Raw genomic sequence first — 9,649 nt, forward strand, 5'->3', positions numbered from 1 at the left:
GCAGGTATTAGATTGATACTTGCTCCAAGGTCACACAGGGCTGTCTTGGTGCAAGCACCTTCTAATGTGCATGGTATCATAAAGCTTCCTGGATCTTGAAGCTTTTCTGATAAGCTTTTCAGAATGACTGCACTGCATTCTTCAGTGAGAAACACTTTTTCAGTTTCTCTCCAATCCTTCTTATGACTTAAGATCTCTTTCATGAACTTAGCATAAGAAGGTATTTGCTCAAGTGCCTCTGCAAACGGAATCTTTATTTCAAGAGTCCTTAAATAGTCTGCAAAGCGGGCAAATTGCTTATCCTGTTCTGCTTGGCGGAGTTTCTGAGGATAAGGCATCTTGGCTTTATATTCCTCAACCTTAGTTGCTGCAGGTTTATTCCTTACAGAGGTGGTTGGAGAAGCCTTTTTAGAGGGGTTACTATCAGCACTCTCAGGTGTCTGATTCCCCATTGGCGTTTGAATGCCAGGATTGGGTGAGGAATGGGCGTTTAGCGCCAACTTTTCCCCCTTTTCTGGCGTTTGAACGCCAGAACTGGGCAGGGAATGGGCGTTTAACGCCAACTTTTTCCCCTTTTCCTCTGTCAATTGTTCCTTTATTGGCTTTTTGCTATTTTGAGTAGTGTTATTCAATGTCTTCCCACTCCTCAGTTGAACTGCTTGGCATTCTTCTGTTATCTGTTTAGATAACTACTGTTTTGCCTGATTCAACTGTGATTCTATGTTCTTGTTAGCAATTTTAGTTTCTTGGAGCATCTCTTTAAATTCTGCTAACTGTTTTGTCATCAGGTGTAATTGCTGATTAAGCTCAACCATCTGTTCTTGAGGATTAGGATCAGTGGCTACTGCCATAACTTCTTCTTTTGTAAATGACTCATTGCTAGAGTACAAATGTTGATTTCTAGCAACAGTATCTATAAGCTCTTGAGCCTCTTCAATCGTCTTCCTCATATGTATAGATCCACCAGCTGAGTGGTCTAGAGACATCTAAGCTTTTTTTGTAAGCCCATAGTAGAAGATGTCTAACTGCACCCACTCTGAAAACATTTCAGAGGGGCATTTTCTTAGCATACATCTATACCTCTCCCAGGCATTATAAAGGGATTCATTATCCTCTTGTTTAAAGCCTTGGATGTCCAGCCTTAGCTGTGTCATCCTTTTTGGAGGGTAAAATTGATTTAGGAATTTGTCTGATAACTGTTTCCATGTCTTTATGCTTGCTATAGGTTGGTTATTCAACCACCTCTTAGCTTGATCTTTTACAGCAAATGGAAACAGTAATAATCTGTAGACATCCTGATCCACCTCTTTATCACGTACTGTGTCAGCAAGTTGTAAGAATTATGCCAGAAACTTAGTAGGTTCTTCCTGTGGAAGACCGGAATACTGGCAATTTTGCTGCACCATGATAATGAGTTGAGGGTTTAGCTCAAAGCTGCTTGCTTTAATGGGAGGTATACAGATGCTACTCCCATATGCAGCTGTAATGGGGTTAGCATATGACCCCAGAGTCCTTCTGGACTGCTCAATTCCACTTAGGTCCATGATGGAGAAAGGGAATATGATATGGATTCACAAGTAAAGTATATTTTTTTTGATTTGACCGAAAATAATAAAATAAAACAAATAGAAAATAAAATCAAATTTCGAAAACTAAAAGAAAATAAGATCAAAGCAGATTGAAAACTAAATCAATTAGTTAATTAAAAAGATTTTGGAATTAGCAATTGAAAATATATGATTGAAAATTATTTGGAAAAAGATTTAATTTTTGCAATGAGGAAAGAAAAAAACAACAAAATGACACCAAACTTAAAATTTTTAGAAAATCAGACACAAATTTTCAAAAACTTAAAGGAAAACACAAAGAAGACACCAAACTTAGAATTTTTAAAGAACAAGAAAGGACTAAGAACATGCAATTTCGAAAAATTAAAAGAAAACAAAAGCATGCAATTGACACCAAACTTAAAATATGAAACTAAACTCAAATAAAAGACTCTAGACCAACAAAAATAAAACAGTCCTAATCTAAGCAACAAGATAGACCGTCAGTTGTCTAAACTCGAACAATCTCCGACAACGGCGCCAAAAACTTGGTGCACGAAATTGCAATCACACTTTTGCAATTCCACACAACTAACCAGCAAGTGCACTGGGTCGTCCAAGTAATACCTTACGTGAGTAAGGGTCGATCCCACGGAGATTGTCTGCTTGAAGCAAGCTATGGTTATCTTGTAACTCTTAGTCAGGATATCAATAATTATCAGGGTTGATTGTGAAAAGTAAAAGAACATGAAATAAGTACTTGTTTTGCAGTAATGGAGAACAGGTTGAGGTTTTGGAGATGCTCTATCTTCTGAATCTCTGCTTTCCTACTGTCTTCTTCTTCAAGCACGCTAGGCTCCTTCCATGGCAAGCTGTATGTAGGGTTTCACCGTTGTCAATGGCTACCTCCCATCCTCTCAGTGAAAATGTTCAACGCGCTCTGTCACAGCACGTCTAATCATCTGTCGGTTCTTAATCAGGTTGGAATAGAATCCAGTGATTCTTTTGCGTCTGTTACTAACGCCCAGCCTTCAGGAGTTTGAAGCTCGTCACAGTCATTCAATCCTTGAATCCTACTCAGAATACCACAGACAAGGTTTAGACCTTCCGGATTCTCTTGAATGCCGCCATCAGTTCTAGCTTATACCACGAAGATTCTGATTAAAGAATCCAAGAGATATCTACTCAATCTAAAGTAGAACGGAGGTGATTGTCAAGCACACGTTCATAGGTGAGAATGATGATGAGTGTCACGGATCATCGCATTCATCAAGTTTAGGAACAAGTGATATCTTAGAATAGAAGCAAGCATGATTGAATGAAAAACAGTAGTAATTGCATTAATCCATCAAGACACAGCAGAGCTCCTCACCCCCAACCATGGGGTTTAGAGACTCATGCTGTAGAAGGTACAATGTAAAACGTGTAAAGTGTCATGAGGTACAGATACAATGTCAAAAGATCCTATTAATAGTGAACTAGTAACCTAGGGTATACATAAATGAGTAAATGACGTAAAAATCCACTTCTGGGGTCCACTTGGTGTGTGCTTGGGCTGAGCATTGAAGCTTTTATGTGTAGAGACTTTTTCTAGAGTTAAACGCCAGCTTTTATGCCAGTTTGGGCGTTTAACTCCAATTCTTATGCCAGTTCCGGCGTTAAACGCTGGGAATTCTGAAGCTGATTTGCAACGCCAATTTGGGCCATCAAATCTCGGGCAAAGTATGGACTATTATACATTGCTGGAAAGCCCAGGATGTCTACTTTCCAACGCCGTTAAGAGAGCGCCAATTGAGCTTCTATAGCTCCAGAAAATTCATTTCGAGTGCAGGGAGGTCAGAATCCAACAGCATCTGCAGTCCTTTTTTAGCTTCTGAATCAGATTTTTGCTCAGGCCCCTCAATTTCAGCCAGAAAATACCTGAAATCACAGAAAAACACACAAACTCATAGTAAAGCCCAGAAAAGTGAATTTTAACTAAAAACTAATAAAAATATAATAAAAACTAACTAAAATATACTAAAAACATACTAAAAACAATACCAAAAAGCGTATAAATTATCCGCTCATCAGTTATACAGTTGATTTTAAAGCTGCTTTGGAGAATATGGTTGTTGTGGTGCGAGATACTGATAAAGGGATGGAGCAAACAAACTAGGAACGATGAAGGAGGCAGTAATAGACTTAGTAGTGGAGACAATGAAGGGATTTGAACTCGTACAGCAAGAGTAAAGGTCAATGGCTTTTAGTTTGAGAGGTAAAAAGATTCAAGGAGATGTTCGGTGGGAGCGAGTAAAGGATTAAGCTCTTAGTTATTTATAATTTGAGTGGTGTTGCGAAAGCGCGGTGATTTGATGACTCTAGAGTTGTTGTGATGTGAGAAAGGAGTCTTGGGATAGGAGATTGTTTCGAAGATTGGCAAAGGATCAAGGAATGAGAGGTGTGAGTGTGTTATTTAGGTTATAACGGATTGAATTAGACTAAGAGATTGAGGAATTGATTAGTGTTTGAGATAGTTGAGAAGGATTAGAGATTTATTTGATTTAGATGGAACCCATGGAGGGTAAGTGATGAGCGGATAATTTATACGCTTTTTTGGCATTGTTTTTAGTATGTTTCTAGTAGGATTTAGTTAGTTTTTAGTTTATTTTTATTAGTTTTTAATTAAAATTCACTTTTCTGGACTTTACTATGAGTTTGTGTGTTTTTCTGTTATTTCAGGTATTTTCTGGCTGAAATTGAGGGACCTGAGCAAAAATCTGATTCAGAGACTGAAATGGACTGCAGATGCTGTTGGATTCTGACCTCCCTGCACTCGAAGTAGATTTTCTGGAGCTACAGAAGCCCAATTGGCGCGTTCTCAACGGCGTTGGAAAGTAGACATCTTGGGCTTTCCAGCAATATATGATAGCTCATACTTTGCCCAAGATTTGATGGCCCAAACCGGCGTTCAAAGTCACCCTCAGAATTCCCAGCGTTAAACGCCGGAACTGGCACCAAAGTGGGAGTTAAACGCCCAAACTGGCACAAAAGCTGGCGTTTAACTCCAAGAAGAGTCTCTACACGAAAATGCTTCAATGCTCAGCCCAAGCACACACCAAGTGGGCCCGAAAGTGGATTTTTATGTCATTTACTCACCTTTGTAATTCTTAAGCTACTAGTTCTCTATAAATAGGACCTTTTGCTATTGTATTTTCATCTTTGGATCTTAGATCATCTTGAGATCTTTGAATCTTTTGATCACTGGGGTGGCCTCACGGCCATGCCTAGACCTTGTTCTTATGTATTTTCAACGGTGGAGTTTCTACACACCATAGATTAAGGTGTGGAGCTCTGCTGTACCTCGAGTATTAATGCAATTACTATTGTTCTTCTATTCAATTCCGCTTGTTCTTGTTCTAAGATACCACTTGTTCTTTAACTTGATGAATGTGATGATCCGTGACACTCATCATCATTCTCACCTAGGAACGTGTGCCTGACAACCACCTCCATTCTACCTTAGATTGGGTGGATATCTCTTAGATTCCTGATACACGACGCATGGTTGCTGCTCGCCTGATGATGAGCGGATAATTTATACGCTTTTTGGCATTGTTTTTAGGTAGTTTTTAGTAAGTTTAAGCTACTTTTAGGGATGTTTTCATTAGTTTTTATGTTAAATTCACATTTCTGGACTTTACTATGAGTTTGTGTGTTTTTATGTGATTTCAGGTAATTTCTGGCTGAAATTGAGGGACTTGAGCAAAACTCTGAAAAAGGCTGACAAAAGGACTGCTGATGCTATTGGAATCTGACCTCCCTGCACTCGAAATGGATTTTCTGGAGCTACAGAACTCCAATTGGCGCGCTCTTAACGGCGTTGGAAAGTAGACATCCAGAGCTTTCCAGCAATATATAATAGTCCATACTTTGTTCGGAAATTGACGACGTAACTTGGCGTTGAACGCCAAGTACATGCTGCTGTCTGGAGTTAAACGCCAGAAAAACGTCATGATCCGGAGTTGAACGCCCAAAACACGTCATAACTCGGAGTTCAACTCCAAGAGAAGCCTCAGCTCGTGGATTGATCAAGCTCAGCCCAAGCATACACCAAGTGGGCCCCGGAAGTGGATTTATGCATCAATTACTTACTCATGTAAACCCTAGGAGCTAGTTTATTATAAATAGAACATTTAACTATTGTATTAGACATCTTTTGACAGTTTAATCTCTTGACTGTTTAGCCTTTGATTATTCGGTCTCTTGATCACTCAGGGGGCTGGCCATTCGGCCATGCCTGAACCTTTTACTTATGTATTTTCAACGGTGGAGTTTCTGCACACCATAGATTAAGGGTGTGGAGCTCTGCTGTACCTCAAGTTTCAATACAATTACTATTACTTTTTATTCAATTCTCTCTTATTCTTATTCCAAGATATTCATTCGCACCCAAGAACATGATGAATGTGATGATTATGTGACGCTCATCATCATTCTCACCTATGAACGCGCGTGATTGACAACCACCTACGTTCTACATGCAACCGAGCTTGAATGTGTATCTCTTAGATTCCCCAACAGAATCTTCGTGGTATAAGCTAGATAGATGGCGGCATTCATGAGGATCCGGAAAGTCTAACCTTGTCTGTGGTATTCCGAGTAGGATCCTGGGAATCCGGAAAGTCTAACCTTGTCTGTGGTATTCCGAGTAGGATTCCGGTAATGAATGACTGTGACGTGCTTCAGACTCGCAAGTGCTGGGCGTTAGTGACAGACGCAAAAGAATCAAGGGATTCTATTCCAGTAGGAGCGGGAACCAACCAGTGATTAGCCGTGCTGTGACAGAGCGCGTGAGCGTAGTTTTCACTGCGAGGATGGGATGTAGCCTTCGGCCAGTGTGATGCCTCCAGACGATTAGCCATGCGAGTGACAGCGCAGAGGACCATTTTCCAGAGAGGATACAAAGTAGCCATCGTCGAACGGTGAATCCCTATACACAGCTTGCTATGGAAAGGAGTAAGAAGGATTGAGTTGAAGCAATAGGAAAATAGGCGTTCTTGAGCCATACAGTATCTCCATTCGCTTATCTGAAATTCCCACCAATGAATCTGCATAAGTATTCTATCCCTTTTATTATTTCTATTTTATTATTAATTTTCGAAACCATAAACACATTTAATCTGCCTAACTGAGATTTACAAGGTGACCATAGCTTGCTTCATACCAACAATCTCTGTGGGATCGACCCTTACTCACGTAAGGTTTATTACTTGGACGACCCAGTACACTTGCTGGTTAGTTGAACGGAGTTGTGAATTCAACCGGTGCCATAATAATGATTTCATACAAATACAAAGAATATGGATCACAATTTCGTCCACCAAGTTTTTGGCGCCGTTGCCGGGGATTGTTCGAGTATGGACAACTGACGGTTCATCTTGCTGCTCAGATTAGGTAATTTTCTTTTCAAAAAAATCTTTTTCAAAATTTTTCTTTTGTTTTTCGTTTTTCCAAAACTTGATTTTTCGAAAAAAAAGTTTAATAAATAAAAAAAATCCAAAAAAAATCATAAAATCATAAAAATAAAAAATATTTTGTGTTTCTTGTTTGAGTATTAAGTCAATTTTTAAGTTTGGTGTCAATTGCATGTTTTAAAAATTTTTCTTGCAATTTTCGAAAATCCATGCATTCATAGTGTTCTTCATGATCTTCAAGTTGTTCTTGACAAGTCTTCTTGTTTGATCTTGATGATTTCTTGTTTTGTATTGTTTATTGTTTTTCATGTGCATCTTTGCATTCATATTTTCCAAGCATTAAAAATTTCTAAGTTTGGTGTCTTGCATATTTTCTTTGCATCAAAAATTTTTCAAAATTATGTTCTTGATGTTCATCATGATCTTCAAAGTGTTCTTGGTGTTCATCTTGACATTCATAGCATTCTTGCATGCATTCATTGTTTTGATCTAAAAATTTCATGCATTGAGTAAATTTGTTGTTTTTCTCTCTCCTCATTAAAAATTCAAAAATAAAAAAAATATCTTCTCCTTATTTCCCTCCAAATTTTTGAAATTTTGGGTTGACTTGGTCAAAAATTTTAAAATTAGTTGTTTCTTACAAGTCAAGTCAAAATTTCAATTTTAAAAATCTTATCTTTTCAAAATCTTTTTCAAAAATCATATCTTTTCTATTTTTTTATTATTATTTTCGAAAATTTTAAAAATTATTTTTCAAAAATCTTTTTCTTAGCTTTTATATCTAATTTTCGAAAATTAAGCTAACAATTAATGTGATTGGTTCAAAAATTTGAAGTTTGTTACTTTCTTGTTAAGAAAGGTTCAATCTTTAAATTCTAGAATCTTATCTTGTAGTTTCTTGTTAGTTAAGTCATTTTAAAAATTAAATCTTTTTCAAAATATCTTTTTCTTAAAACTTTTATCTTATCTGTTTATCTTATCCTTTTCAAAATTTTATATTTCAAAATTTGATTTCAAAATATCTTATCTAACTCCTTTTCTTCTTATCTTTTTAAAATTTAATTTCAATATCTTTTTCAAAACCACCTAACTACTTCTCCCTCTTCTATTTTTGAAAAAATATCTCTCTCTTTTCAAAAATTCTTTTTAATTAATTAATTGTTTCAAATTTTAATTTCAATTACATTTATCTCTAATTTTCGAAAATCACTAACCCCTTTTTAAAATTATTTTCGAAATTTTCTTTCTCTTTTCTTCTTCTATTTAATTATTTCTTTACTAACACTTCTCTTCACCTCTCTTCATCCATAAATCCGAATCCATCCTTCTTCATTCTTCTACCCCTTTCTTTTTCTACTAACATAAAGGAATCTCTATACTGTGACATAGAGGATTCCTCTTTCTTTTCTTGTTTTCTTCTCTTTCATATGAGCAGGAACAGGGATAAAGGCACTCTTGTTGAAATTGATCCAGAACCTGAAAGGACTTTGAAGAGAAAATTAAGAGAAGTTAAATTACAACAATCCAGAAACAACCTTTCAGAAATTTTCGAACAAGAGAAGGAGATGGCAGCCGAAAATAATAATAATGCAAGGAGAATGCTTGGTGACTTCACAAAACCAACGTCCAAGTTTGATGGAAGAAGCATCTCCATTCCTGCCATTGGAGCCAACAACTTTGAGCTGAAACCTCAGCAAGTTGCCTTAATGCAACAAAACTGCAAGTTTTATGGACTTCCATCTGAAGATCCTTATCAGTTTTTAACTGAGTTCTTGCAGATCTGTGAGACTGTAAAGACGAATGGAGTTGATCCTGAAGTCTACAGACTCATGCTTTTCCCTTTTGCTGTAAGAGACAGAGCTAGAATATGGTTGGATTCACAACCCAAGGATAGCCTGGACTCCTGGGATAAGCTGGTCACTGCCTTCTTGGATAAATTCTTTCCTCCTCAAAAGCTGAGCAAGCTAAGAGTGGATGTTCAAACCTTCAAACAAAAAGATGGTGAATCCCTCTATGAAGCTTGGGAAAGATACAAGCAGTTGACCAAAAGATGTCCATCTGACATGTTTTTAGAATGGACCATATTAAATATATTCTATTATGGTCTCTCTGAATTTTCGAAAATGTCATTGGACCATTCTGCAGGTGGATCTATTCACCTGAAGAAAACGCCTGAAGAGGCTCAAGAGCTCGTTGACATGGTTGCAAATAACCAGTTCATGTACACTTCTGAGAGGAATTCCGTGAATAATGGGATACCTCAGAAGAAAGGAGTTCTTGAAATTGATGCTCTGAATGCCATATTGGCTCAGAACAAAGTGTTGACTCAACAGGTCAACATGATCTCTCAAAATCTGAATGGATGGCAACATGCATCCAACAGTACTAGAGAGGCAGCTTCTGAAGAAGCTTATGATCCTGAGAACCCTACCATGGCAGAGGTTAATTACATGGGTGAACCTTATGGAAACACCTATAACTCATCATGGAGAAACCATCCAAATTTCTCATGGAAGGATCAACAAAAGCCTCAACAAGGCTTTAACAATGGTGGACGCAACAGGCTGAACAATAGCAAGCCATATCCATCATCTTCTCAGCAACAGACAGAGAATTCTGAACAAAACACCTCTAATTTAGCCAATG

The 9,649-nt window shown here is 37.6% G+C and overlaps 1 non-coding gene across 1 annotated transcript; it reads right to left on the minus strand.

Annotated features, from left to right (window-relative positions):
* Window positions 1–8,964: 8,964 nt before the first annotated feature.
* Window positions 8,965–9,068, minus strand: LOC130977869 (small nucleolar RNA R71). Its single transcript, XR_009085542.1, has one exon. It is a non-coding gene; the product is annotated as a small nucleolar RNA R71 (small nucleolar RNA).
* Between the last annotated feature and the right edge of the window lie 581 nt (window positions 9,069–9,649).

The sequence above is a fragment of the Arachis stenosperma genome, chromosome 4 (assembly GCF_014773155.1).
Source record: "Arachis stenosperma cultivar V10309 chromosome 4, arast.V10309.gnm1.PFL2, whole genome shotgun sequence".
Taxonomy (NCBI): domain Eukaryota; kingdom Viridiplantae; phylum Streptophyta; class Magnoliopsida; order Fabales; family Fabaceae; genus Arachis; species Arachis stenosperma.